The following is a 26,800-nucleotide window of genomic DNA, read 5'->3' on the forward strand; positions in this document are numbered from 1 at the left end:
ATTCACATCATCCCCCAGTAAGTGTACATCATCTGCATATGCTAACAACTGAGTCACACCATTTAATTTTAGTCCTTCTTTAGTTTCTCTTACCTTCCTTACAGCATATTCTAAGGCAAAATTAAAGAGAAATGGAGATAATGCATCTCCTTGTTTTAACCCATCATGAATTGTAAATTTGTCAGACACATTATTACCCACACGAATTTTACTTTCTGTTTCACTGGTGCATATTTTTATCATACTAACAAGCTTCTTAGGTATTCCAAACTCTACTAATATATTATATAATTTATCTCTTTTGACCGAATCATATGCTTTTTTGAAATCAATGAATAGCTGATGGACATTTTGATTATATTCCCACTTTTTTTCAAGTGTCTGTCTGATGTGAAAAATTTGATCTGTAGTTGATCTGTTACGTTTAAATCCACATTGATAATCACCTATAATTTCATTAGCATATGGGGTTAGTCTTGTTAAAAGAATGTTAGACAATATTTTGTATGTTGTTGAGAGTAGAGAAATTCCACGGTAATTACTGCAGTTCATTTTATCACCTTTTTTAAACACAGGAACAATTATGGATTCTTTCCACTGTTGAGGGATTTCTTCTTTATTCCATATTAAACACATTAATTTATGAATTTGACATATTAATGAATTTCCACCATATTTAATTAACTCAGCTGGTATTAAATGAATGCCAGGTGCTTTGTTATTCTTTAGCCTTTTAATAGCATCTTTAACTTCAGTCAAGTTAGGTTCTGGAACTAAAGGTTCTGCTGTGTGGACTTCATTTACTTCTGATTTATCTCCTACATGGACATTTAAAAGGTCATTAAAGTAGTTCTTCCATCTATTTAGAATATCGCTTGGGTCAGCTAGAAAATCACCGTCTTTATCTTTTATCAAGTTTACTTTAGGTTGCCACCCCTTTCTAAACTCATTTACACCTTTATATAAATCTCTGATATTTTTATTTTTGCTGTTTGTTTCAATTTCGGTAATTTTGCTTTTCAAGTAATCTCTTTTTTTACTTCTAAACGTTCGGTTAACTTCTCGCTTTATTCTATTATAATTGCTGAGATTTGTATCATCAGAGTTATTTAACCACCTAAGTCTAGCCTGATTTCTTATTTCTATTAGATTATGACATTCATTATCAAACCATGGCTTACTTTTTCTTGGTTTATGGTATCCTATACTTTCTTTAGCTGCTGATTCTATTGCATTACGTATGTGCTCCCAATTCTTATTTACGTCTGTTTCATTTATATTTTCATCATCATTTAAATCCTGCAAAACATCAAATCTATTTGACAGTTTAATTTGGTAATCTTTCTTAATTCTTTCATCAGCAAACTTTCCTGTATCAAATTTTAGAACTTTTAGATTTTGTTGCTTATGATTTATCACTGAGAGTCTTTCTCTTAATTTAGCAATTACTAAATAATGGTCACTGGCACAGTCAGCACCTCTATGTGTACGAACGTCAATTATACTAGTATGCCTTCTCTTATCAATGAGAATATGATCTATCTGATTATGAGTTTTACCATCTGGAGAAGACCAGGTATATTTATGGATATCTTTATGTTTAAAAGTGGTACTTTTCACAATTAAATTCTTTGAGGTTGCAAAAGTAATCAATCTTATACCATTATCATTACTTAATTCATGAAGACTTTCTTTACCAATCGTGAGTTTAAATGTCTCTTCTTTTCCAATCTGTGCATTACAGTCACCTAACAGAATTTTCATATCATACTGAGAAAATTTATCAAAGATCTGTTCTAACTCTGCATAAAAATCATCTTTAGTATTATCATCTTTATCTTCCGTTGGTGCATGTATGTTTATTAAAATAATTCTACACCACCTACCCTGTAAAACTGCATATGATATCCTATCATTAATAAATTCTACCGTTTTAAGAGCCGATATAATTCTATTATTTATGAAAAAGCCTGTTCCAAAATTATGATTTTCAGTACCACCATAGAAAAAAGTATAATTTTTAGTTTTACAATTCCCTTCTCCTGGCCACCTAACTTCCTGGACAGCTACTACATCTAATTTATGTTTCCCTATCTCATTAACTGTACACTGAAATGCCCCAGGCCGGTAAAGGCTCAGAACATTCCAGGTGCCTAATTTAATATCCTTATTCCTAACGTAGATCTTATCCTTAGTCCAGGGACCTCCCAAAGTAGTCCCCACCCGGAGATCCGAACGGGGGACTATTTTACCTCCGGAATATTTTACCTTGGGAACATCCATGGCCTTATATTTCTGTTTCTTGACATGTCTTTTTACAGTGCAGAGTTGTCAGCTCTACGCCTAACCCCCAATATGAATGGAGGAACAGTTATGCTGTCTAATGTGTTTGTGTTCGTCTTGTGTAGTAATTGTGCTGTCTAATATGTTTGTGTTTGTCTTGTATAATGTGATGGGTGCAAATAACTCAAGTGTTGACGTAGCCAAATCAATAAAAAGAAAATCAAAGGACAATAGGGTCTCTGCAGCGCCGTCCCTGACCCCGGATACTGTACCAGGGATACAGGGCTCATAGTATCGCCAATTCGATTTCGAAGGTAACAATTTTATTTCAGAATATATTATGCATATAAATACTAATCAAAATTGAATCAGTAGTTTTAGATGTGCTTCAAAAATTAATTTTCTTACACAGAATCTAATTTGTCCACTCTGACGGTACTGCAGAAGTTGTTTTCTAACCTTACAAATGATAATTGATTAACATGTAACTGCGAGCAAAGATAATTGCCCAAGCATATTGATTTTCGCACCTGGGCCTCCCTGATGGCACAGTGGTTGTGTCGTCGCCTTGTAATCAAGGGGTCCCGGGTTCGATACCCGGTAGAGCCACAAGTGGTTCGGATCCCACTTTAAACTGTAGGTCCAATCCCGATTAGCCTTACTGTGCATAAAGTGGACTTAAAACACCAAATCAAATCAAACTCATGATTTTCGCACCGTATTGCAATGATAAGTTGATTTGATTTGTATTACGGTCCACTATATGCACAGAGGTCCTCCTCCGTGGCCGTGCAGCCTAAGTCGCTGTGCTTTGAACTCCGACTGCGGGACGGCATAGGTTCGAGTCCGCCTGGGTTCTCGGCCTGTCTCGGCCTGTGTATAGGACCGGTGGCAACCCACCATCGCGAGGAAATTGGGGAGCTACGAGTGAGTAGCGTAATCCGGTCTCGGAAATCTCCTATAAGGCTGGGGATTCGACGTGCTGACCCCACGTCATCCCATTACCGGTTAATAAACTCCAGACCCCTAGGGTAGGATTGTGGGAGGGAGACTTGCAGTCGGGAGATAGGCCTAGGGCTGTCGAGCCACGGATTATTATTATTAGAGGCTAATCAGGACCAGAGCTAAAGCTTCTAGTGGAATCCGAACCACTTCATGAAATGTTACCTTCACAGGGGATCGAAACCGGGACCCCTCGATATCAAAATAACCGTTTTATCGCTAGACTATCTGGGCTGGGAGCCCAATTTTAATATTTCGAATTCTTAGCATTTCAAAATTAGGTAGTTGTGTACTCTTTGATTCCTTAACATCGTATTTCTCCCTCTCGAATATTTGCAGCGAAAAGAATAGATATAACGATGAAACCAATGAGGGAGCATCGCTAACACTCATGCAATTGTCAAAACTGGAATGAGGAACTAACGAACAGAAAATGAATACTGTATAACGTTCTTTAGATTTTGAACGTCGTCATAAATATTATTTCTTTATGCTTGTTAGACCTACTTCGAAATATACTGATACGATTTATAGAGGCTAATAATGCCCCAATGGAAGTTTTATAATGGAAAATGTAAACTTCTACTTTTTAAGTTTTCGGTCCGCAGGTTGCTGCCCCAAAGATGTTTTTCCCTGATTGTACATATTATCCGTTTGACAATAAATAACATCATTATAATGTATAATGCATATGTTTAACACACACGCATGTAGGCTATATATACTAATTATATTTTACATTGCAAAGGTTATGTGCAAATGTAACTGTTGATCAGTGTGTGATTGGGTTCCAAAACTAGGGGGGCAAGGTGCAAAAAGTGGGGGAGGGGAGGGCAAGAGCAGTTTACTTTCGCATGGTATGTAAGATTTGGTATAGTGCTAGGGTAAAAGTGGCAAAAAGTGAGGGGAGGGCAACTGTTCCCCTAATCGCCGCCACTGCTGTTGATACATAAACAAAATGAAAGATCACGAAAAACAAATGGAAGAAGAAAAATCTCTTTTTGTAAAAACTGTGACTGACGACTCATTGCGAAGGTAATTATTTAGCCTACTCTAGGCCTATTGCGAAAATTGTTTTTCAAATAATTGTTTCATTAAAAATAGCTCAACATTGTTTGTAATAATATAGTATATTACAATTATAGGACAACCTATTGCATTTGCTTTTGTGACGCAAAAATAAAAATAATAAACAATGAGTAAAAAAAAAAGTATATTCTTCCGACTATAATCTTTTTTTCTTTAGTTTGAAACATTTATTTTACATATAGTGCTGTTCATTAGATAACATTTTTGTAATCTGTAATTTTAAAGGCAGTGTATTGTTTGTAATAAAATATTCCACACCATATCAAGGGTAGAACTACAAATATTGTCAACTGACCCCGAACATATGGTCAACTCACTCCACATACGAGGTGAATTTTCATTACTGACACTCTTCGAAAATAAAGACAAACTCTTACAAGTTTTAGAAGTATGGTGAATTTTTAATTCATAGTGATCGAAGAAACTAGAGGTATTGTTTGTTCATAGCATGTCGTCAATAGTAGATCTTATTTTTTAAGAACTTCAAAAACAGAAGGGTGCCTTAGAAAAATTGTTAAATGTTTCAAATTTCGCCACGACAGATAAATGGAAATAATGGCGATACACTTGAAATCATGGAGTTTATTGTTAGGAATATAGTCGAAGTCTTACTTTCAAGTAACTTTCAAGAATTATATGGCACGTTTGTTATTCTGATTTAACGATACAAGTGTTGCAGAAAACACATGCTGCACTCATGGCCGTCCGGAAGGGGGGCCGTGTCCCCATCCTGGAAAATGAAAGTCAACAAAAAATTATCTATTTTTCACATATAATTTCATTTCAGCCACAGTAATATGTGTTAATTATTGCATGAATATGATAAATTCAAATTTAAACAATATTGTTTGAGGGAGCAACACTATAATTGGGGAAAATGTGCATTGTTTGCCATACCCCCTGGAAAAAAGTACTTTCCTTGCCCCTCCCTGGAAAAATACTGTGGACGTCCATGGCTGCACTCCATATTTTAAAAATGATAATGAAAATTTCCATAAGAGAACTTGAAATATTATATATATATATATATATATATATATATATATATATATATATATATATATATATATATATATATATATATGTGTGTGTGTGTGTGTGTGTGGGTGTGTGTGTGTGTGTATGCATATATATTGAGAACTGAATTTGAAAATTCAGGCGCCAGTTGAAAATCCCTACATTTTACATTACCAATTTCGCCTTAAAATAAGCACTCAGGGAAGCTATTATCAATTACACAGGACAGGCAAAGGCAACCTTATTTTCACGTAAAGATTCGGAAGAGTTTGTGGTGGATGACACGCATCGCACACCCAAACCCAGAGCTATAGATCGACCACAAGGAAAAAAAACCTTGGGACGGGAAGTCCCCGCGCAGCTTCCCTCCACCTCGGGCCATAAGGAAGCATGTTCCACTCTCCCCCTCTCCTCTCGCGGGGGTAGGGTGCACAGGATTCGCGGCTTCGTCGGGTACAAGAGATCTGACCAATAAGGACGTTTGAAACCCACGTGACTGTCACCGAAAGAGCTCTCCCCCCAATTTGTGCTGGAAACAGCAAAAGAAGACGGCCGCGCCATCTACTGGCCACCGATGGAAATGCAATTTCAAAGCGCAGCGAGGTTTAAATGTAGCTTCCACCTCTACTCCTTAACTCCTCTATGGTGTAAAGGCAGTGTCTTCGGAAAAGGCGACAATATTTGTGTGGCTTTTTGTTTCAACATGAGATAGGAAACAAACAATTGTTCTCAGGTATCTATGCATCGTTTTCAGAAAGACCCGATACGGAAAGATCAGTGGATTTAGGCAGTAAAGCGAAAAGATTGGACACAAACACGAGGGAGTAGGCTTTACAGTCGGCACTTCATCAAATCAAATGAAAATATTTTACGTCTTTCGAAAATTATAATTGTCTAACGCACATGTGTTGATTAAATTTAAAAGTTGGATCTTTTATAATCATATTATAACGCATTTCCCTTTTGGTTGCTGATAAGCGCCCTCTCCATGTCCGTCGGTAGGTCAGCCGACCCATGATCCCGCCTCTGGAAATTGGCATCCTTCATTTCAAGTAACAACAGAAATAAAGTTAACTTGGTTAGTATTCGAACAGAGTAATTAATGCATTAGATCGAAAAAATTAGTGAAAATACAGGTACCAGGATATTTTTTTCATATTCTACCATTTAATTCAAAGAATAAATGGTTCCACAGTTTTCAGAATTCGAAAAATTATCATTTTAGATGAAGTCACACAATATAAACTTTGTCAGTATTTTTTCTAACTTATAAAGTCCTTCCTTGAACGACATTTGCAAAAGATAGTAACAAAATACAATAACTGTGCATTTCAGTATAGTAACTATGAAATGTAAAAGTATTAATGGAAAATAGTTGTGCTGCTGGATATTTACTCGGCTTGTGGAGGAATAGCATGATAATAATAAACAACAATAATAATAAAATTTTAATAAAATTTATTTAATTAGGTATATATTATTACTGTATAACAATAATCTTAAACGTAGTAATTATTATTATTTATTTTACTGTTGTGATCGAAGTATGTCAATGTTTATAACTAATGTAAGCTTCATTTCAACCTGTAGAAGTTTTTTCAAAAACGGAACTGTTGGTTGAAGATCAACATTGTTTTGGAACATATTGGTATTATCCCTTACATCTGCATCCAAAGGATCCGGGAAATTGCCAATCTTTTCTAGGTACCTTTGTTTCTCTATTTCACTCAAAAATTTCAAGTTTCACGAAACGTTCATTTTAACATGAAATGCTACTGGCCTACTGCATATCCTTCTGATAAGAAAATGAAAAGTATTTGTACTCATTGAGAGTAGATATCGCTTATTGACAACAAGACTGTAAACAAATGGAAAAGAAAAGTATCTTATATGTTTATCTTCAGCACCGTAGCGAAGTAACGTTGGTCCACAGCCGGCATCCACATCATCATATAAGTGACATCTGACACTCTTTCTTTACTTAATTGCTTCCTCTCTACGTTGGAGGTTCCAATAGATGGATACATAGGAGATGAACGTTGTGCCATTTGTCTGGTAGTGGTTAATGGTCGCACATTCACAACTACAAACAATGAATCCAAATGCCTTAATTTATATGCTACTTCAGCTTGTCGTTGCGTAAATTTTATTTGAGATAGGTGAGAAAAAGATACTTTGTTAAAAGTCAGATATTTTCTACTGTTGTGGAAGTCTGAAATGACGTTGGTGTAGTTGAATGACACGAAAGGTTTCCTTCTGTTTACTGCTAGTAAAATATGAATAAAAGAAACAGGTGACCAAAACTCACTTACATTCATAGCTTTTTCTATTTTGGAGGGCACATTGTCTACCTCTTGAATGCAGGAATAGCCAGGGGTAGAATCAGTGCCGGATCTACAAATCTTGGGCCACCCCGCAAAAAATTACCAAAGGCCCCCTCTATTTACTTACCTTTAAACACACAACTGTGTGTGTGTGTGTGTGTGTAAGTAGAGGGATTGTATTCCTTCAAAATAACACTTGGTACGAGGCCTATTATTTTTATTAATTTAACTACAATAGAAAACCTATTTTGATGATGTTTTTGTCGATTTTATACTATTGCAACTCTGCGTTTTTTCACCTCACACTTGGTACGAGGCCTATTAATTTTATTAATTTAACTACAATGGAAAACCTATTTTGACGATGTTTTTGTCGATTTTATACTATTGCAAATCTGTGTTTTTTCATCTCACACTTTGTACGAGTGTCTAATTTTTACGAGTTAAAGTACGTAACACCTACACCCACGCACACCCACACCCACCCACGCACACCCACACCCCCCCACGCACACCCATACAAATTTACTTCCGGTCAACTTCTATTGCATCATGTGGCGCAACAAGTTATTACGCAATATTATGATAACCCGCATCTAACGTGTGTTTTCTGATTGGTTGGTTATGACGTAATGCGATGATGTGGTGTCTTCTGATTGGTTGGTTATGACGTAATGCGATGATGTGGTGTCTTCTGATTGGCTTATTGTTTCGGATGTTTTCAACGCGGTCCGCGCTTAGGTTTCTTAAAGGGTTTTCGCATTACAGATCAGTCAGTATCGTGAGAGTGTTTGAAGAGTACGGACGTGTTGTTGCAGTGCTCCTCATAATATTTTTGTTAAAAGTTAAGTATTTAATTTATTTTAAAGCTACATACTATTTTATTACTTTAAGTTAAAAAAGTGTATCAAGTGATTTTTTTTCTTTTTTAGTAATTTCGATCAGATTGAGTTTTGATGTGATCAGATGTTACTTGTTGTCTTTGGAAATTCTGTATAAATAACATAGTTGAAAATTTTATCGTAATAGCTACAATTATTTTATTTTGAAGATGGTTCAAGTTGTTTTTTCACACAGATTGAATTTGTACGGAGTGCTCGTTTTGCAATATTTATATAAATGTCTGCATATGTCCATAAAAATAAGCGGGCATTACAGGCCGCAAATGTCGGCATCTCCGCCAGCGCCGCCCGCCACGCTTCTCCCGATCTCTCGGCTGAAAATCGAAATGGACGCACTATCCTGCCAAACAACAACATATCCAAAACTATTTGGATCATGAAGCTGGTACGGTGTTGTGGTTAGAAAATTCAGGATCCGGATCGCAATAAGACAATGTTTTGAGAAAAGCCTCAAAGTCTGCAATGATAATGGCCGGATGTTCCAACAAGGCCTTGTAGATTTTAAATTCTTCGAATTCATTTGCTTTGGGCATCAACATGCGAGCCGGTCTGTTGACTCCACAGTAGATTTTATGTTCAGCAAGTTTTTGTTTGGCAATTTCTTGATTTTGGAAATATTGGTAATTGCGTCGGTCACGATCCTCGAATACGGTTAAACGCCTTGGACAAACTTGGATGTGTGCACAATGCTTGGTTGTTTGGCTTCTGACCAAGCGGGAGAGTGAACGAATTAGCGTGTAAGGATGATCATCATCGTCAGCAATGAGAAGCAGATTGATTTCCACGGCTTCGTCATCAACAATATTAGTTATCCTAACGGGATGCATAAAATGCTTAACTGAAGTATACATTTATAGCTAATCGTTTTCCTTCACCATTTCGTGCCCTGTTTTCAAAATTTGTTATGTCAGAAATAGCAACAGGGTATTCGATGCCTGTCATAGCATATTCAATCTCGTCTACATATTGCGTGTAATGACTAACCTGACATGGATTATTTGAACAATGAACCGGGTGAAGCGCCGCTAAAATACACCACTTAAAACACTTATTGTCAGTGTTATAAATGTTCAGCACAGCTCTCTTATGATGAATTTCTACTGGAAGTGGAACATAGCTCGAAGCAGAAAAAGGTGTAAATTTGTTTACATAAGCAATTAATCTGTGAGGACTTCTACATAAAGACCAACCTGATCCCTTAGCCTCGAATTCATCATGTTTCCTAATCAATTCACTAGTAAGATTAGAATAAAAAACATTCAAATTATCAATGTCTGCCAAATAAAGAACTTGGTTTTTCGTTTTGTGAAAAAAAAAATATTTCTTGTACCATTGGATTTCTCATATTTACAGATTAGATCAACATATACTTTTATGGAGTTGTTTTCCAGTTTATTTTTCAAAATATTTATGATAGATGTTTTAATTTCACTCAAGAAACTAGAAATATCACAGCATGGTTTCGAAGTAAAAAGAAAATCCAGGAGTTTGTTGTTGAATGCAGATCTAATCGGCTTTTGGTCATTAGACATCTTAATTTGTGTGGAAGTAGAAGCTTCAGTTTCAGGATAATCAATTTTTCTTTTCAATGTTCCATGTCCGGTTGATGCCTTGCAAATTTTCAGGTGTTTACTTAAATGTGCAATGCTAATTATTTTTTTGCATTGAGGCCAAGGCTTAGTAGGTAACAAACGATTTATTTTCGAACCTGTTTCGCTACATCTTGCCCTATGTTTGCTAATATTAGTTTTGGAGATTAATTTCCCACAAATAACACATTCGATGAACTTGGTAGATGACATTTTTTTTAATATGCTTTAAGTAAATAACAATAAGACGCACAATCAACTCAAAAGTCAATAAGATTCTATTTACTAGAAAAAAACAACACTTCTAAACTTACGATAATTGATAGAATGTAACTTAAAAAAACAATAGTTATAATATTTTTTTCAGCTCTGGTATTTATATATAAATTTTCTCGGGAAAAAATACAAAATTCAATACAAATACAAATTCGTACAAATTCAATCTGTGTGTAAAAACGACTTGAACCACCTTCAAAATAAAATAATTGTAACTATTACGATAAAATTTTCAACTATGTTATTTATACAGAATTTCCGGAGACAACAAGTAACATCTGATCACATCAAAACTCAATCTGATCGAAATTACTAAAAAACAAAACAAAATCACTTGATACACTTTTTAAACTTAAAATAATAAAATAGTATGTAGCTTTAAAATAAATTAAATACTTAACTTTTAACAAAAAATTATGAGGAGCACTGCAACAACACGACCGTACTCTTCAAACACTCTCACGATACTGACTGATCTGTAATGTTAAAACCCTTTAAGTAACCTAAGCGCGGACCGCGTTGAAAACATCCGAAACAGTAAGCCAATCAGAAGACACCACATTATCGCATTACGTCATAACCAACCAATCAGAAGACACCACATCATCGCATTACGTCATAACCAACCAATCAGAATACACACGTTAGATACGGGTTATCATAATATTGCGTAATAACTTGTTGCGCCACATGATGCAATAGAAGTTGACCGGAAGTAAATTTGTGTGGGTGTGCTTGGGTGGGTGTGGGTGTGCGTGGGTGGGTGTGGGTATGCGTGCGTGGGTGTGGGTGTTCGTGGATGGGCGTGGGTGTGCGTGGGTGTAGGTGTTACGTACTTTAACTCGTAAAAAATTATGACACTCGTACGAAGTGTGAGATGGAAAAACACAGATTTGCAATAGTATAAAATCGACAAAAACATCGTCAAAATAGGTTTTCCATTGTAGTTAAATTAATAAAATTAATAGGCCTCGTACCAAGTGTGAGGTGAAAAAACGCATAGTTGCAATAGTATAAAATCGACAAAAACATCATCAAAATAGGTTTTCCATTGTAGTTAAATTAATAAAAATAATAGTCCTCGTACCAAGTGTTATTTTGAAGGAATACAATCCCTTTACTTGTGTATATACATATATATATACAGGGTGTCGCAAAACTCTTTCAACAACGCTTGGGTGCTGGTAGATATCATAAAAGCAAGTAACTTTTCCCTATAAAGTTTACCTCGAAAGCGTTTAGTTTCTGCGCTATAAGCGCTAAAATATATCCTGTACGTATGCAACCCAACACAGCAAATGCTTGCTCTGACGTAACTACCAGGGGCGCGTGGCAGGGTTCCCACTAGCGTTTCTCGTTAAAAGAGACGACTTGAAAACAACAACTTGGGAGTCTTGCCTGAGCAAAATCCAAAACATTAATGATACTTGCGATGTTGTAAGATGCATTGACAGTATTTATAAACTAACAAGACAAATAATGGCAGATTGAAATTCAAGATTACTCATTCTAAAATATCTCCATAATTGATTGATTGATTTGGTTTATTTTAATTCGATTTTCTGCCACCTTTGGCTAATCGCGAAGATGAGGATGGTATGATGAAATAACAAATGACACCAATGTCTAGGCCAGGATTTAAACCCGAGACACCTGGCGCCGTAGCGAGCTGTGCTAACCACATGACCACGGAGTGTTTCGTGTATCATGGGATATCTACAATTGCAAGGGAGACGTGAGATATGGGAAATCCACGAACGAACAAATGTAAAGCATGATGTGTTTGCTGCCTCGTTTTGAACACGCAGAGCCGCCCCCCGTGCCGGAGTGGTTAGCACATCGCGCTACGACGCCAAAGGTTCCGGGTTCGAATCCTGGCCTGGGCAAGGATGTTTGTGAGTGTCCATTCATCAATTTCATCATATCATCACTCATCCCCATCTTTACAATTTAGTCAAAAGTGGCACAAAATGCGAAGTAAAATAAAGCAAATCAATCAATCAATGAATGAATCAACCATTAAATTAAAAGAGCATTGCAATTATTTCCTTATGAGACGAACACGATTAGCAATAACGCTAGCACAGATAGGAATAATTTTCTAATAAAAAATTGTAATAACATTACAGTCTGCGCCCGATCCTGTGGCCGAGTGGTTAGCACATCGCGCTGCGACGCCAAGGGTCCCGGGTTCGAATCCTGGTCGGGCTTGGTTGTTTGTGAATGTCCCCCTTGGTTTGATAAAGAGTTGCAGCATCTGTTACTTAACAAAAAGAGAGCATGGCAACTGTGGAAACGTTTCCCCAATCCCCCCACACACAACACTTTCAAAGCACTTCGAAAGCATAGTAAAAACCTTATGAAACAGAAATACACCGAATATGTCAACACAGTCACAAACGAACTCCTTACTAATTCAAAGAGATCCTGGACATTAATAAATTCACGAAGACAAGCCAAGCGCATCCCTTTAGAAGTAACACACAATGACATTTCAGCTGTTGGTAATGATAGAGCTGAACTATTCAATCTAACATTTCAAAATAATTTTGTTTCATATGATGTTTTAGATCACACGCCTATCAAATCTATCTGCTCTCACTCTCTTTCTACCGTCTTTACAGAACCAGGTGAAGTCTTGCACTTCCTTACCTCCTTTTCTTCTCACCGAGCATCTGGACCAGACAATATTCCTACTATTTTCCTTCAAAAAACAGCTCACTCACTAGCTACTCCTCTTGCAATGTTATACAATAGGTGTTTCTCTGAAGGCTGCTTTCCCACTCAATGGAAGAAAGCAAATATCATTCCTATTTTTAAATCTGGAAATACTAACGATACTACATGTTTTAGGCCCATTTCTCTCCTTTCCACACTTGCTATTGTCTGTGAAAAAATTCTGAAAAAAAGATTTCTGAAATTCACATCCCCTTACATTAACCCAGCACAACACGGCTTTCTTTCAAATTCTTCATGCCTTACCAATCTGTCTTGTATGCAATCCTGTGCCATAAACGCAATTACTAATCGTAATCAGTTAGATTTTGTTTACTTTGATCTGTCCAAAGCTTTTGATTCAGTGGATCACCACTATTTACTGCATAAATTATCTAACAGATTTAACATCACTGGAAACACATTAAAATTAGTGAAAGACTATCTAAGAAAAAGACAACAACGCGTTATACTTCCTGGAACTCATTCTAACTGGCTTCCTGTTATATCTGGTGTGCCGCAAGGAAGCGTTCTTGGCCCTCTGTTATTTGTATTATATCTGGATGATCTCACAGACCTCTTTAATTCCCCCATCTCAAGCACAATTCTAATGTTCGCCGATGATTGCAAGATTATGAGAGAAATCAAACAGCCATCAGACATGCAAATGCTCCAAAATGACATTAACAGATTCTCTGAATGGTGTAAGCGATGGAAACTGTCCACAAACCCTTCTAAATGCTCGTACATAACAATTTCATTGAAACAAAACATTCTTGAAGGCAATTATCCACTCACCGACCTCCCTCTACCAAAAGAAGCACAACACCGAGATCTAGGTATCCTCATAGATTCAAAACTAAATTTCGATAATCACATATCAACCATCACAAAAAAGGCAATGCGTATGCTAGGCCTACTTTACAGATTCACCGAAATCAATAACCCGAAAGCACTTTCCATTTACTTCAAGATATTTGTGTCCCCCATTCTAGAATATTGTTCACCAATCTGGAACATGGCTGCCCATTCTCATACCTCCAAGATAGACAGCGTTCTCAGCTTTTTCCTCTCCATCGTTCGATATAGAGTGCCTGCCCTAAGACACCTGCCTAAGAGAGATCTGCTTGTAAAACTGCATATTAATACTCCAGAAACTCGTAGATACATTGCAGATATGAAATTGCTATATAAGATCATAAATGGAAACTTAAGATGCAGCATCCCACTCCGCGAACTCTCTCTCAGAGTGCCTAGACATAAAACACGAAGCAAGGAAACTTTCCACACTGCAACTCCAAGACTCTCACTCATTCAACGTTCACTATTTCATAGGCTACCAAATCAGTTCAATATAATCTCAAACCAAATAGATATATTCACTTCATATTCATTTTTTATCAGCAACATAGAAAAAAATGTACATAAGTAATGCTTTTGTGAAACTGATCTTTTTACCTTGGTACTTTTTTTTGGCTTGTTTTATTTTTGTTTATTTTATGTTATCCGTTTTTTGGTTTTAATCTTAGTATATTGTTTTATTGTTGTTTCTTTCTGGTTTAAAATGGCTTCTGCTGTACTGGAAATTTCAATAAATAAATAAATAAATAAATAAATTTCATCACTTCATCATTCATCCCCATCTTCGCAACTTAGCCAAGAGGCACAAAACGCGAAGTACAATAAACTAAATCAATCAATCAATCATTACAGTCTGCGTGTTCGAGACGTGGCAGCAAACACATCATGTTTACATTTGTTCGTTCGTGGATTTCCCATATCTCACGTCTCCCTTGCAATTGTTGTTAATGGGTTTTTTATTCATTTTCGAGGGGTGACGCTATTGTTAATTAATCTAGCGCCACGTGTCGTGGGTGGAGGAGGAGATGAGTCATCGATGACTCATGCACACGTGTGAGTTTGAAATTAATGGTTTTCCATTAGTGCACAAAATATACTATTATGTATTCCGTTTTCGGACTAAGCTAACCTATTGTTGTATTTTATATGTGTGTTTCTGCCGGATATGAGTCACAGATGATTTATACAAACGTTGGAGTTTGGAATTAATGGTTTTTCCATTAATGTACAAAAGACACTATTGTGGAGTTCGTTTTTTTACTCTAACCTAAGCCTATTGTTGTACTTTATATATGAGTTTCAGCCGGATATGAGTCACAGATGATTTATACAGACGTGGGAACTTGGAATTAATGGTTTTTCCATTAATGTACAAAAGACACTTTCGGTCTATTCTAAGGCGTCACGTCCGGCCATTTTGGCGACGGTGGTGGATTATATTAGCTATAATTAAGGATCCGTATTTACCCGAATTCAACCGGTGCCGACGCGTTCGATCGGAGGTAGAAGATATTATAACACATGTTCGTTTTAAAGGCGAAGCAATTGAACGATGTAGCCTATATGAAAACGAAGTATGCGGGCAGAATGCATGTTATTAATAATAATTGCTGTTAAAAAAAGGGAACATCAATACTGAAAGAACCTGTTACGTGGTTGCATTCATCGCCACCCCAAACCGCGAGCGTTCATGGACACGTGAGGGGGAAGAAAGGTTCTCCATTGTTACGTCCCCCATCGGGTTTTTTTCCGGAGCTGTATGGTAGGCAGACAGGTGCCGCCAATTTTTTTTTTACACGCATGTATTGATTTTCTTTGAGGTTCCAATTTTATTTTGTGGAAGTAATTTACGCGATGTTTTCTTCCGCCTTTCGTAACATTGCAAAGATTATTTAACCTAAGGCGTAAGGAATTTGGCTGAACTAGGAACAATCAGTTCCTGTATGTACAGGTTAAAGTGGATGCGAACCACTATTTGCCCTTATTTCTAGCTTGCGAACCACGGTCCCGTTGATTATTGGGTTATAAACATCAGGATTCACGTAAAATTGACCAGATGTTTTTACTGTTAGGGCCAATATTTCGCATCTTTTGTGTATTTTTACTCAGAAAACGCTATTTGAACGATTCAAGCAAGAGTTTTTATGGCAATTTAGACACACAAACTGTGTTTCTTCAACTTTAGCTGAAGTTTAGGTTTATTTTTTACTCTAATATCACAATTTCAGCTATTCAGGCAACATTTTTTATTAAATTTTGGACTCACAAAGACATTTTTCAACTTTTAACTTGCTATTTTAAAAGTTTATTTCCATTTTTTACTCTAATATCACAATTTTATCTATTCTGGCAGGAGTGTTTATTGCAGTTTAGACTTGCAAAGATAATTTTTCAACTTCTTTTATTAATTTTTCTATTTATTGCCTTTTGTATCTTATATTTTTTAATTTTTAACTTTGAGTTTTGTTCTTTATTTTAAAAAAATTCTCTAATCACTAAGGAAGAAGTACTTTTAAGTAAAACTGTACCCACAAACTTTATTATTACTATTATTATTATTATTAGTATTATTATTGTTGTTGTTTTTGTTTTGATGTAGTTGTTGATTGTGTAGTTCTTCTTAGGGTTTTTTGACTTCCACTACGCTATTTTTGGTTTGGTTCGTAGGAAAGTTTGTTTATTTTAGAGTTTCCTCGGTATTTTCTTACTGTTAGGGTAGGTAAAGTTTCCTAAATATATGAGTAGGGTTCCATATATTCTTGTTCTTGCATGTTTTTTCATATGATGTGATCACCACAACTCTCTAAGTGCCTTTACTGCATGTTTCCATTTTATTGAGGCTTAGTGATTCCTAGAGCCGCTTTATGCATGAGAGAAAGCTTGAAAATTTCGATCTCAGATAACCGTCAACCTTATGTCAGAGTATTTTCGAGTATATTTTAGACTTATTACGGGCCACTACAATATCACGGCTTGCTTATTTTTTAAGTATGTTGCGCAGTTATTGTATTTTTGCTTTTGCTTACTAGATAAACTATATGAAATGTTTAATATTTGTACTTTTTTGCACTTATAAGAGGCCAAACTTTTACTGTAACTAAAATTATTATGTGTCTAAAGACTGAAACCCCTTTACCAAGAGTACTATAACTGAACGTTTATTAATATTGTTTCTTTCATCCCTTAAATATAACAATTTAACAATATAATGACAAATCACGGGACAAGTCGATGTTAGCAGATGACTACGTGGCTCTTAAGTCCACTTGCCAAACTTTTCTTACCATGCTTTTTACCCTTATAGTATTTTATTCGGGGTACGTTTCAAGTACTATTGACTTTTTGAGTGTTTGATTAATACCAGGGGTTATTTGTATCTGTTATGCTGTATTATTCGAGGCTTCTATTTTTTATTCTACAATCACTATATGTCCCTGAGAACTAAATTCCACTGACTGAAGCTTAAAGCTTAGGCTCTACAGCATGTTGAATGGTTAAACACTTAATATGAATTTTACAGAGGCTAGTAGGAGGCATAGGAACACACGCCAGAGCCTTATTAGCGTGCAAGAAGCACTTTCAGGGAGTACTACGAGGAAACGAAGTTGATTTTTTGAGTGCTTTACCAGTTACACAGCCAATATTTGCTATTTCAAGTAACTACATGTACCAGAACATTTTACAGCCCAACACTAACTAGACTTCAATTTATACTTTATTAGGTGCTAAATGTAGCAAGAACACTGATTGTACATACTTTTGAGAATCCAACTATATCAGGATTTTTTTCTATGTAAGTATATTTTTATTGATTACTAACTTTAACAGACCAATCAGGAAGACGGCAAAATTCACTAAACTTAGTACTATAGTGTAGGTGATTGCATGAAAAGTAGAAATTATAATAACCACAAGATTTCGCTTTTTTTTGCTTTTGTGACTAATCGTGACGCTGAGGATGAATGGATGGCCAAAAATCTTAAGGACTGGATGTATTTTACCACTACAGACGCCTATGTAGAAACACTAGAGTACTGTTAGCTTTCAAAATTGAGGTTATACTGTACTGTTTCTTAAATATTTCGTATTTGGCACGTTACACTTATATCCATTTCAGGACAAATATTGCTAAAACTCTCAAATTTACTGTGTACAAGTTGATATTTCTGCTATCAGAGGAATTAACAACCCTATTTTACAAACAAATGGTATTGTTTACACTTTATTTACTTCAATCTGAGACTAATATTTTACAGTAATTGAATCATTCAGCCCTAGTCAATACTTTACTGCATCAGAAAGTTTGTTATTAATCTAATACGTATGCTATTTTGTGCTATTCTAACGCAAACGTTGTTTAATTTACTGGTTATAATGCAATCTTTGCACAAATTCGATATATTCACCACCTTCAAACCAAAAAATTGTACTTATTTAGCGCATTTCATTTATATTTCTTGTAATTAACTTATGTTTCTTATAATTAACAAACTAAACTAATTACTTTGGCATGTTAAAAATATTATTTTTTACTATTTCCTATTCTATCAGGTTCTATATTGCTGTTTTATCAATTTATGTAAGACCACCCTCTGGTAAATACACATATATTCTCTTTTATACACACACACACACACACACACACGCACGCCACACACACACACATTTACACACTTATACGAACATACATTTGACGTTTTTCAATATTTTGCTATGAAGTTTGCATCGACGCTATTCAAACAAGGGCAGGCAATGTAGTATTTATGAGTATTAGTAATCCCAAAGTGCTGTTTTTTGGTGTCCAAGTTCAGATGAGAGTCTGCTATGTGCCTTTTGCAGGGGATTGCATGGGAAGTGTATGCATATTGAGCATTATTGAGTGTGTATGCTTCCAAGTTTTGCTGTTATTTTCCTATAATTCTGCGAGACTGTAGAGAGTTCTCTCTTTTCGAGCAGTTTTCTTTCATTGATTGGATACTTTTTGGGAACTTAGCAGTTTTTTATGTTATGAAGCAGATTGTTGTAGAATATTTTGCATGGTCTTTTGTGATATTGAGTGGCTGCTGTAATGGTAGTAAGTATCTTTCCTTCTTGTGTAGGTTTTATATTTTCGGTCAAGTTGCAGTACTTAGAATAATCGCTTTTGTCTTATTGATCAACGAAGCTCCTTTGAATAATCATTTGCATGGGGCCCTATACTCCACGCTGTACTTTGTTCTGGGAGCTATCTTTTGAAGCCTTAGCATTCTGCTAGTACAGTATTATTAACGTAGAGGTAAATTAGTTCGTGAAAATATGTATTTTTCTGATTAACTATAGTCGCTTAGTTGTTCTAGCAGGTATAAGTAGTTACTGCTGATGTTGTTAATTTCCTATTCGCAGGTGCTATGTATGCTGTAGCGTATTTGGGTAATTATAATTCTGTACTGTAAATAGCCGTGGCTGTCCCTTTTATTCTTATGTTGCTGAGTTTCTCCATAAGCATGCCCTATTTTACTCTATTCTATGCCTTGTTGCTGCTAGATATCTGAGCTATGTTGCTGGTTCATATTGAGTTAGCTTGTTTGACTAGCTATTATTTTTGCTATGGCTGTGGCTATTGATGTCCCTTTCTGAATTCCATGTTGGTTTCTATTTATCCTTGTTGCTGCTTGTTATCTGAGTTAGGTTGTTTGACTTCAGTGCTATCATTTTTTAACTTTATTGTTGATTGTTTTTCGTTTATTTCCTTATTGCATAATATCGAACAGTTCTCAAAAACCTATATTTTACACGACTGGTCGAGAAAATGTGCTTGAAACACAGAAAGGTGGGAGTCTTCATAAACGTCAACATGTTTTTAAGGGTGCAACGTCATTCAGTTAAAGTTGAGTAGTTGGTTACGCTCTGCTATCATTTTCTTTTTTTTGAAACGCGTGAAAGGTCGCGGGTTCAAATCCCACCCTCTCCTCTTTCTTTTTTTTAATTTTTTTTTTGTTTGCTGAACAGAATATTTAAAAAATGAATCCGATGCACACTTGAGGGACGTCCCTTCTGCGGATATTTTCCCTTAGAAGTTGGAGATTTCCAGGATTTAAAGTTAAATTTTTTCTTTTTAGTTATTGTTCATATGTTTTGTTAACACACACATCATGATTAATTCACAAATCACATATATGTATTCAGGATGCAAAATGTAATGTTATTTAAGTTATGTATTGTTTGTTCTTCACTGACACCTAAAATATTGATTATTTGATTTCGATATACTAAAAAAAGATATACAATTATGTTGAATAGTGATGTAGTGCAGTACTGTAACGAAGGGGAGCGTTTAATGAGTTCAAATTGCTAAGATTGGTAATTTTATGTCCGTTCCTTCGTAATGACTGTTGTCAATCCCCTCACCACCATCTTACCATGCGTCTAAAACGAATAGTAAATCGCTAATTAACATAAGTAAATTGTTATCGCGACGAAGACCGATTCGATAAGAAACTACTAATAAGTATTTATATAGTGAGTAACAAACAAAAAAAATCAAAACCTCTAATGATCGTTAATTCCTAACTGCTTTGTATCTAAAACGTTTGTCTTCTTTGAACAGAAAGTACGAGTATCAGATATAACAAACTTTCCGCACTAACTTTGCAATATTCGAAATCACCATTACAGATTTAGCTCTATGTAACTTGATTCTACGCATTCCACGTGGCATGTGACTTCCTCCTATCATCGAAATAACTTCCTCTTACTATTTCCTTTCACCTCGTGAAATACAGAGACGACCAATGTTAACTTCTTAGCATGGTGAATAAACTTTACATCCAACGATAAACTCCTGAAAAAATCCTGCCTAGGTGGAGAATCGAACCTACTACCTCCCTCGTGAAAATCAAGCACGCTACCTCTTCTCCAGATAGCTCATGTTAAAATTTGCTACCAGTTTGAAGAAACCAATTCACACATAATGTCATATCTATAATTTCCTCATGGCAATTTTCATGAGGAAACGAATTCAGATAAAATCGATTTGATTTTTGATTTGATTTAGTTTATTTTACTTCGCGTTTTGTGCCTCTTGGCTAAATTGCGAAGATGGGGATGAGTGATGAAATGATGAAATTGATGAATGGACATTCACAAACAACCAAGCCCGACCGGGATTCGAACCCGGGACCCTTGGCGTCGCAGCGCGATGTGCTAACCACTCGGCCACAGGGTCGGGCCAGATAAAATCGAGAAACGCTGTAAGGGGAAAATGATGAACATGTCTATCGGCGTTTTGTCATATTTTGTAAATTGTGTAAAAATTCCGTGTTTTGAACAAGCAATCGTTTAGTTACGAAGTATTTTGTTGTTTGTGTAAAGTAGGAACAGGAGAGCGAAAAGGAGTCATTTGAACCAGACCCCGTTTGACAAGAAACTTCAGCTTTTTTCCAAAGACTGTATGAAAAGAGAGAGGAAAGGGATATTCAACGTATGAAATATAAAATATGTGTGAAATTAAAACAATGGAAACCTTGAAAGATAATACTAACGAACTTCAATCTATGAAAAACATATTTTCGTGGTGGAAAACTCCAAGTCATTTTCGAAATATGAACTTGATTTTTTTCTGTATTATAAAGTGGAGGTATGGAACGATACGATCCCTCAGCAAGAAAATTTTAAGTAAGCTACCTCCAACTTTTTGAATGGTCATAATTACTAATTAGGATTCGGAAGTTGATGAAAAATCAACTTTTTTTCCGACCCTTAAAAACAATGCTAAACCTGATATCATGTCAGTTTCCCTTCAGTTAGAGCCGGAAAACACTTTCTATTTTACATTTTTTTTTGCATTTTTCGGCTTTTTTTGGCTTTTAGTTTATTTGTCAGTATATTTAAAAGTTTTTGTTGCATTTTTACTTATTTTTTAGGTTTATTTTTCTCCTCCCCTGTTGTTTCGTGCATTTTAAATGCATTTACTAGTAAAATCTACACATTTAGATTTCTTGACGTGGTCCTTTTAGCAAATTCACCTTGAATCGAAAATACGGTCAATGGAAAAGCATAATATTATTCTTAACTGAAATGTTTGGCAATGGATCAAAATACTTAGTGTGAAGATCTACTTTGAGGTTCTTTTTCTGGACACTATTATCGCTTAAATCTGTAGTTTTAAAGTAAAATTAGTCACAATATTACATGAAATAAAACTCTGGTATACGCGAAGCAGAACTGTATTTTCGGATGCTGGCCGACTACAGTATCATAGAAGGCCCACTCTCAAAGGAGATGAATTGGTTGATTTGGTGTTTTAAGCCAACTTTATACATAGTAAGGCTAATCGGTACTGGACCTACAGTTTAAAGTGGGATCCGAACCGAGTGCATAAAATAACGTGAACCGTGTGGTGTAGGGAGATCGTTTGCTTATGGAATGGAAGGTCATGGGTTCAAAAGTACTTCCTTGCAAAATCTTTTTCGGGAAGTAAACGGCTTTGGACGAGAATGCTTATCTACGTTTCTTGGATATTTCCGTTGATATTTATGCGATTTATGTCCAGCATTTCCGGATGCAGAAAGTTGACATGTAAGTTCTTAATATGTGTTAACTTATAACAGCTCAATGAAAGGAAAAGTATTTCCTAAAATCATGCCAATCACTGAAAGATTGAAAACATTAGTAGAAGCATTACTTGAGGCATGCACAGTGGCGACGATTATGGAGTGCGGAGGGGCAGATGACCCCGCACTATGCTTAACATTATCTACCAAGGGAAAGAAACTGTCCTTGCCCCCCCTTCCTCCACCTCGCCCCATCAGTTTTGGAACCCAATCGCCGCCACTGAGCATGCATCGCATAAATATTTACAATAATATCATATAATATTATATTATGTTATTAGAACACTTCGTACTCGGCAAATAAAAAGGAAAAAATAATGAGGAAAGGGTGGGATTTGAACCTACGATGTTTCGATCTTGACGAGAACAGTAAAAAACGAAAGTGCTATTATCTAACCAACTACTCCAGGAGATTGCTAACAGAAAGCTCAGTAAAGCACGTTAACCTCTGTTGAAGCAACATTGTGCCGGAGTTTCGAACCATTTTTCGCCAAGAACCAAGGAAGAGACACACTTTGCAGAATCGTTTGGTGTTGTGCAAGGTATCTTTACTAAACATTTCGCATAAAATCATCATAAATTTGCCTCCTTGCATTCAAATGTGACCGCAATTCTTTCCAGGTGGATGAGAACCTGTTCAGTGTTTCACAATGCACATAACTTTCCCTTTTTTCAAATTCAGAACGAAGAATCTTGAAATATTTTCAACATTCGTATTTCTACTTAACATTTTTTTGTCTACTCATATATTTTATTACTGCTTTAGGGTATCTACTTTACGGAATGTGAAAGAATGAAAAAAAATCACAAGAGCGTTTTCATTCAGGAAGAAGAAATGTCGCAAAGTTGGCTACTCTTAGTTGGCTCTGAAGCGCTATGCTGCCAAATTTACCAATTCCAGACTTTGAAATTTTTCAGGGCGGTCAAATAAGATATTGTGAAGTGTACATTAATGGAAAATCCATTAATTCCAAGTTCCCACGTCTGTATAAATCATCTGTGACTCATATCCGGCTGAAACTCATATATAAAGTACAACAATAGGCTTAGGTTAGAGTAAAAAAACGAACTCCACAATAGTGTCTTTTGTACATTAATGGAAAAACCATTAATTCCAAACTCCAACGTTTGTATAAATCATCTGTGACTCATATCCGGCAGAAACACACATATAAAATACAACAATAGGTTAGCTTAGTCCGAAAACGGAATACATAATAGTATATTTTGTGCACTAATGGAAAACCATTAATTTCAAACTCACACGTGTGCATGAGTCATCGATGACTCATCTCCTCCTCCACCCACGACACGTGGCGCTAGATTAATTAACAATAGCGTCACCCCTCGAAAATGAATAAAAAACCCATTAATGTCAATTAAAGGGTCTATTGTTTGGTCAGAACTGTAGTATCATCTACTGAGATATTTTAGCATGAGTAATCTTGAATTTCAGTCTGCCCATTATATGTCTTGTCAGTTTATAAATACTGTCAATGCTTCTTACATCATCGCAAGTATCATTAATGTTTTGGATTTTGCTCAGGCAAGACTCCCAAGTTGTTGTTTTCAAGTCGTCTCTCTTAACGAGGAACGCTAGTGGCAACCCTGCCACGCGCCCCTGGTAGTTATGTCAGAGCAAGCGTTTGCTGTGTTGGGTTGCATACGTACAGGACAAATTTTAAGCGCTTATAGCGCAGAAACTAAGCGCTTTCGAGGTAAACTTTATAGGGAAAAGTTACTTGTTTTTATGATATCTACCAGCTCCCAAGCGTTGTTGAAAGAATTTTGCGACACCCTGTATATGTGTGTGTGTGTGGGGGTGTGTGTGTGTGTGTGTGTGTGAGTGAGTATGTATGTATATACATTATGACACTGTTTTCTCACACCTGGAAAATGATACATTTCTTGCAATCATGGAGTCTTAACTTTTTCCTGATTAAAGATAGGTTGAGTGGCAGCGGTTGCTCAGTCGGTAACGCGTCTGACTACCATGCTAAAGGTACCGGATTCGATCTCCGGCCGGTTAAAATCCGGGAATTTTTCTAACGTTGGAAGACATGGATGCCTGGGGGAAGCCTGGGCGGTAAAGGCGGTCGCCCCCATTCACGACCGGATCAAGAAAGTTTGGGGCGTTACCCCCCACACGTCTTCATGGCGTGGTGCTAAGCACAGGGGAGCACTTTAAATAAAAGATAGGTTGAAGAAACCTTCACCATTACATTTCTCGTCAAATTCTCACCTGATTTGATTCTAGTCTGACTGCCACGCGGGTAACCCAGGGTAGGTGATCTGAGGTCGGAATTATTCCTCCTCGTCCACGCATTAAGCGGCTTTAGGGCCCACCCATAATACCCAGACAGGGGTGGGGGTAAAGGCGGCCTCTGCGTGGTGCTGATCACATCACCTCTAAGATGGCCGTCAAAATATGTGGTGCCCACATACCCTGAATGTGCCTTCATGGTACGGTGCTAAATGGACAGGGAACTTTACCTTTACCATTGTATTCGTTTCTGCATGCCTGGGTAACTAAGTTTATTCTTTACATACCCAAACTCTCTACTATGTCAATGGCTGAGGGCCCCCTAAAGGCTTAATTATCTCACGGGACCCCCCGCACTGCGGGGTTTCGCGGCTTGTATATCCGACACTGAGTAGAATACTTCATTGTGATATCTTCAATATGAGGGTTTCTTCTGAGAAGGTCCATCATCGTCATGAGACATCATCTGATTCTTGTTTTGTGGACACAGCTATCACTGCACATTATTATGTGTATTAAATTCACGTTTTTTGTTATTATTTCCTCGATAATATTTGAAACAGCACTTGCAATATCATTACCGGAGCGCCCTGTGTCCATTTCTATCCAAATTGCACAGTACACGTCTTTCCCAGTAGCAACATGAGCCGTCATGTTGCATAAATTTAACTTTGGCCTTGTAAAAGAAGTTACTCATTTTCCAAATTAAATGCAACAACAATGGTATCTATATCTTGTTTCTTGCGGTCTGTTTCCCTTTTCTTTTCCGCTACCTTCCTTGCCTGCAACATGTTGTGTATATTTACGCTGTAATTCATTATCAAGATCTTTTTCAATGCTCCGCATTTTGAATTCTTCACATGTATCATAACTGTCAGATTCTGGCTAAAAAATTCTAAATTGAATTCTTCATTAAAGATTTTACGGTACATTGATAACTTTACAAACTGGCAATTATCATTGATACATTCTTGACAGTAAAGACCATACATCATGGTTATATTTAAAATAGGATCAAGGTATTCTTTACTTGTACTAGCTCTGCAATAGTGCGATTCAGTTTTTGGAAAAGATTTTATGTGTTTTCTCACTCTGTCTTTCATCTCCATCAGTATCATCTATTCCTGTGTCCTTCTGCCCCGACCATCAGGCTTTGGTATTCCGGATACAGGGTCTTTGTTTGCATGTGCATTGTATATCATTTTCTGACTTACACCAAGTTTGTTGAGGTAAAATCTTTTGAACACATACATTTCTTTGTTTCTAACATAGAATTTATATTTAAATGTGTTTTTCTTTCGTGAGTCAATGAACTTGCCTTTCGTACTTCTTCTTTTTATGCAACATTCTGATGTCCTTAACAGGTAGTGAACTTTTTCTGCATGACTTTGCAGTGTATAAAATGACACAAATAAATTTTCTTGCTCGTCAGGACTTATATTTTTTGTGCAGCCACGAGTGCACGATTCTGTATATTTTTCATGCAATTTCAACTCCTTAGCTTTAATTTTCTTACCTCTAAAGTTGGTGTGTTCAAGGCCTACCTGATGTTTCTTACTTGTTTGCACCTTCTTCCAGTTATATTGATTAATTGATTGATTTGAAGTTTTATGTCCACTTTATGCACAGTAAGGCTAGGCTAATCGGGACTGGACTTACAGTTTAAAGTGGGATCCGAACCACTATGTACCTCCACCGGATATCGAACCTAGGACCCTTTTCCAGTTATCTTGATTGCGATTCCTTTTCCTTGTGTGCACTCGTCACCCTTTGATAGGCGATTTTTCTGTCTCTGATTGAGAAGACGAGGAGTATGGAACGAGACACCTCGTGCTGTCCTCATTTACATCAATGAAAAGCACCCTAGCAATGTCATTGCGTACGTTTT

The sequence above is a fragment of the Lepisma saccharinum genome, chromosome 10, assembly GCF_977018435.1.
Source record: "Lepisma saccharinum chromosome 10, izLepSacc3.1, whole genome shotgun sequence".
Classification (NCBI taxonomy): Eukaryota; Metazoa; Arthropoda; class Insecta; order Zygentoma; family Lepismatidae; genus Lepisma; species Lepisma saccharinum.